Below are 6000 nucleotides of genomic sequence, written 5' to 3'. Positions count from 1 at the left end.
CACGTTACAAGTAGCTCCAGAATCAATGAGAACATCAAGCACATCCACGCCTCCGACGACCAGCGTGTCCAAACCATCAATTTGTTTCTCACGACCCGAGGGCTGTCCCACTGGAAATGCAAATTCGGGGCTATGCTGAACAACTCCGGGAGATTCTCCACCTTGATTTCCACCAGCCACAAGGTTTGTTTCTCGCGTTCCTCCACGACCACGTCTACCTCCACCAGCACCTCTGTTACCACCGCCCCTTCTGCCTCCACCAGTAGCACCTCTCCTGTCCGGAACCTTTGCCCTGAATCCTGAATCGCCACCGCTGCGCTGTTGTGCTTGGGGACATTTAACTTTGAAGTGTCCAATACCGCCGCACTTTCTACAAGCTCGGCCACGAGCCGGGCACTTCTTGTCTCCACTGAAATGTCCTTCTTGACCGCAACCAAAGCAATTCTTTCCTTTCCAACCATCCGACTTGCCACCCACTGCATTTACTTGGTCACTCTTTTGAACATTTCCTTTGTCATTTGCTTGACTGTTCATTTGGTCCGCACTGAACTGTTTCAACTGTCGATCGACCGCTTCTTGCGACCTTGCAATCCTTAACAAATCATCCAATGTTAGCGCTCCCTCCTTTTTTCCAGGAACTTCGACGCATATGGTTTGAATAACACTTGTCAATAACTTGATCACGGATGTAGTCGTCCTCGCCAGCACCAAACTCACAACTAATCGCCCGTTGACGAAGCCTACACACAAACTGATCAACAGTTTCTCCGCTTTCCTGTGTAATTTGTCTAAACAAATGCCTCTCGAAAGGCACGTTCGTTTTCGGAGCGAAATAATCATCAAGTACCTTGACTGTCGCTGCAAAACCGCTCGCTTCTTCACCGGCCAGTGTGAAACAAATTTCTTGGACGTCCATTTCCGCGACATGTAAGAACAGAGCTCGTTTCTGTGCGTCCTCCGTAACTCCTTTTCCGGTCACGTAGAGATCAAAGGCTCTTTTCCACCTCTTCCATCGCTGGTTTAAATTCTGTGGCTCCACTTTTGGATTAATCGACTCCAAACAACCGACATCTAAAACGACCGATCGCGAAGTGCTTCCCGCGCTTCCCGCGCTTCCCGAAGTGCTTGAACCGCCGCTTGCCGTTTCTGTCTCGCCTCCCGGCATCACTGAGACATATACTTATCGAAATCCTCGACGAAATTTCCAAATTTTCCTCGTCGCCAATGTAGAATCACCAGAAACTCGATGGAAAACAAACAGTAAATTTAATGTGCTCGTCCGTTACAGAGCCATTTCACACACTAGATCACACTACACTTTCAATATATAATCGAGAGCCTTATATCTAAGGACAACAATAACATACTCGCGATTGGCTCACACACTCTCTAGAGAATCCACGCACGCACGTTCGACCGCTCGACACTACAGTTAGAACATTTCATAATGTTTTTGTGTGTGCTTATTTTGACCTAAAATGGGTTAAGACATGTGCACGGATTGAAATTCATGTCTGACCCGTAACTTCAAAGTTGACCCCTGAAGGTCAAATATTTGCATTTTTAACCGAATTCGAAAAGCTCTCGCGTCGCTCTTAATCATTTGCCCAAGGAAATTTTTACAGGGATCTATACACCATTCTTCTTATATTCAACCACTAGAGGTTTAAACGATTTGAAGGTTTCGCACATGGTGAAAATAAATTTTATTTACCAAGTACTTTTACGGCAGTGAATTGTTTGCCTTCGAAATTAAATTATTTTGTCTACAAAGAACAACGCAATATTTCTCAAAATCATTTCAGCAGATCTTTAGAGATTGTAAAAAAGATTTGCGTGTTTTACAGTCAAACCGGATGTTCTTTTGATGGAAACTTTGCAATGTTGCGGCGCAATGTTCCAATATTGATTGACAGTTTGCTCGTCGCAACTTGGAACTTTCAATTCAAATTTGCCTGAGCAAGTTGCCAAGTTCCGGTTTTCATTTTGCTGTATAAAACGAGGTTGTACCACCTTTGTTTCAAAGAAACAGAAAATAATTGCCCCGTATTCGACTGTTCGTCAACAGAATGCGAGAAATAAGCGACAGGCTTAGTTTCATTGCTAAGTTAGGAATTACGTTTCAAAATTACAAACGTAAGCATGAGCTATAGGATAAGTGGAGTTTTTTTCTAAATTAAAAGCCAATATCTTACCACTAAAGTCTTTTCTTTACTACGCTGTTTACTACTTTGGTTGTTCGATCACAATACATGGGTAACCAGGCTTTTATTCAACCGAGAAGACCCGGATGCTAAACTAATTTGCATTTGGTGTTACGGCGAATAATAAAAACACTGGGTAGGAAAAACTTTTACGGTTGCTAGGAGATTTTGGTTTTTGGCCAATCACTAAACTGAACAGACAATGGGTATTGTTTTTAATTTCGTGTTGAGCGCCGTAACGGAGCAAATTTGAATTTTTAAGCGCAATTCCAAGTTTGGCGATTTCAACTAAGCCTGTCGCTTATTTATCGCAGTCTGTTGATAAGCAGTCGACATTAGGACAATTATTTCATCCTTCTTTGAGACAGAGGTGGAATTATTATGTTTCATACGGGAAAAATGAAAACCGGAACTTGGCAACTTGCTCAGGCAAATTTGAATTCAAAGTTGCAAGTTGCGACATGAGCTATAGGATAAGTGGAGTTTGTCTAAATTAAAAGCCAATATCTTACCACTAAAGTCTTTTGTTTACTACTCTGTTTACTTCTTTCGATGTTCGATCACAACACATGAGTAACCAGGCTTTTATTCAACCGAGAAGACCTGGATGCTAAACTAATTTGCATTTGGAGTGCCCCTGGCCACTCCCCGAAAAAAAGCACCATTTCATGCCTTTGGGGGTAGTTATTGCTACATGTGGACCACTAAGCTAATTTGCATTTGGGACTATGTGTATAATACCATGGGTAGGAAGATAATCCCTTCTTTCGTGTGAAGCTCGTAAGATCCAAAGGTGGCCATTTTCCTTATAAGGAATGTAAAGGTGGCCCACCTGGGGGTTATACAAAGGAAACCATTCATTCACACAGGGAGTGGGATGAGGTGAACATGGGTTTACCCGAAGTCGTTGGAGTCTTTCTTAATTAAATGGTTGAATTTTGCGACTATGAATTGGAGTTAAGAACTATTAACATCACCTTTGAAGTAAATTGAAATAATACGGGCTCGCCCGCTCTTACTACTTTTCTTTATTTTACTGTCATAATCTGACGTTCTAATGTTGAGAGAAATATTTAGTTTTATCGGCTACATTCCAGAAACAGTAGTGGATTCTCCGACAATAATAATTTGCACGCCGCATGTAAATAATTGTATTATATATACGAGTCGAAAACATTAAACAAAGAAGCGCTCTCACAAGCTAAAATTCGTCAAAAAACCTGCATAAAAACTAACTCACCCTAAGCGGAAATTTTTCTTATTTATTTTATTTCAAAAACTCAGTCGTAAAAGCCGATTTTTCGAAGCTTAAATATTCACAACAACAATTACTGAATAGATTTGAATATTCATATTTGTAAGTTGTGACAACACACAGACAAACACACGCATAGAGTTCAACGCCTGTGTTTTCCCGTTCATGCTGCACCGGTAAAAAGTCACTCGTTGCTTGTTTAGGCAATTTAAGACAACCTCCAGCTTACTCCACAGCGAAAGCCTTCAAAAATAACGACAACGACCACAAAACTATCCGAAATTTACATTTTTTCCACCGTTGAGTTGCGAACACCTCTTAAACAAACCAAAATTCATTTCCGGTTGCCAAACCTTTCTTCGTCCATGTGGGGAAAGGCTCAAGTTTGTCGCCTTTTTATACCTCACTAGGGGATTGAGAGTGCTCGTTGATCTTACGCGCTCAACACGAAATTAAAAAACAATAAAAAAGACTTTAGTGGTAAGATATTGGCTTTTAATTTAGAAAAAAACTCCACTTATCCTATAGCTCATGCCTCAAATGGCGATTTTAACGGATTTTCCTTATTTGCATTTTTCTTTAAAATAGAAGGATATTCTATTGAGAAAACTATACAGTAATTTAAGTTATACCCTTGCTAACATTAAAATATGAAAGAAATCGAAGTTTCCCCTCTTACCGCCAATTTTCAAAAATGTCTGATTCAAGGAGATCGGCATTCATAAGTTCCTTTACAGGAGGTTCAGTGACAGAAACGGATAACAGTAAAATTAAACCAAAACAATAACCCTTACACTATTTAGTGTTTAACAGTCAAACTCAGCCAGTTGTTTTCACCAAGAAAAAACTTTAGCTGAATAGGTGAAAAAACGAGTGAAAAAGAAAAAAAATCGGGAAAGGGGCGACGCTACTTTCACGATATTTTTTTTGGAGCGGGGGGTGAGGGTAGGTAGTTGTTCGCAGGCTATAAATATTCAAGAAATGGGGGTGATTTATATAATTGCAGAGCAATGTATGGGTATGTTTCAAAGACTTGCTTATTTCTTGGATTAGAATAATACATACCAGACACGAAAACGTAGCTTTAAATAGGAGTCATACAGAGATAGTTTTTACCAAATCTTATAGATCGAAAACTGTACTATACGAGATGTAGAATTTAACCATTTAGTTAAAAAAAATAAATATATAAATATAATGACGGCCTAAAGAAGGGTCATGAATTGGAAAATCTGGCGACATAACCTAACAACTATGCCAAAGAGTTCACCGGGACAGACGGCTGAATAATATATGACGCACATTTGATCGAGTGGCGGTCGATAGAAGGATACGTGCAAGTCGACAAAGCAGAAAGAGAGAGTTTCAGTGATGTTAAAAGAACACTCACGAAAGCTGTAAATCACTCGTTAACAATCTCTTGTTGTGTTCTTGCATCTTCCATTTTCATTTTTTGTAACTTTTGGTTAATTGAGTTAATCGAATTTGGTTTGTTGTTGAATGTCAGCTATCCCAAGCTCGTAATATGATCATCGGCACTGTCGCGTCACCTTTTAAATATAAGGATTTGTATGGGGGAACGATTGTTTCTGTAATCTATGAATATTAAGAGATTGTAATAAAAATCGGCTTACTTTACTTCAGGTGTGTGTTTCTTGGTCCCCGAAGCGATTTAATTTATGGCAATTTTATGAGCTTTAGTGGAACAGGTTTGACTGAAACCCATAAAATGGCTATAATACGGCTCGGTGACCATATAGGAATGAAGAAACTCACAACGTAAGTAAGGTAAGTTAAATATCTTCATATTCATACATCACAGAAACAATCCCCGATACAAATCCTTATTTTTCGAAGGTTATGCAACAGTGCCGAGGCTCATATTTCGAGCATGTGGCTGATTGGCTTACATTTTTTGTACATACGTATTTAACACATAACTTGCGAAATCGCTTGGACTATCGCTTGATATTGGGCCGACGAGGCCGTTGGCCGAGTTTCTAAAATAAGACGACGTTCAGCTGGATTAATATCTAGCAGAATAATAGTTCCATTTAATATTCCAAATATTGTCAACAAAGCGCCTTTTAACAGCTTGCACAGGGAGCCCTAATTACGAAAAACTTGCGCCGACTTGCGTGCAAAATCCGCAACCCCAACAAAGTTAACGCAAGTTTTCGTAATTTAAGGGAAATGCAAACGAGTTCTGGCTAAAAAGTGGGAGCAAGTTTTTCACCGTTTTGTCATGCTTCAGGTTAAAATAGAAACCACTTAGCACACCCAAACTCAAAACAAATCCTGCCAAACAATAATCAATGAAAACTCCAAGAAAGGGCGTTAAAGGCGTTCCCCCATTTGAAGTGTACATTTGAAGAAAAGAAAGACCCGAAAAGGAGCAGCGGTAGAAAACATATCGAATGTGTGAGAGTTCAGGTGATTCTAGCTCCAGGTTGAGGCAAAAGACTCACATTTTTATTGTATCTTAAAGACACCATTTTATATTTTTTTTGTTTGGTGCTGTTTGTTACAGTACAAGTGAAG

This window comes from Oculina patagonica, chromosome 7, assembly GCF_052425735.1.
Source record: "Oculina patagonica isolate OP01 chromosome 7, crgOcupat, whole genome shotgun sequence".
Lineage (NCBI taxonomy): Eukaryota > Metazoa > Cnidaria > Anthozoa > Scleractinia > Oculinidae > Oculina > Oculina patagonica.
This window is presented reverse-complemented; position numbering follows the sequence as displayed.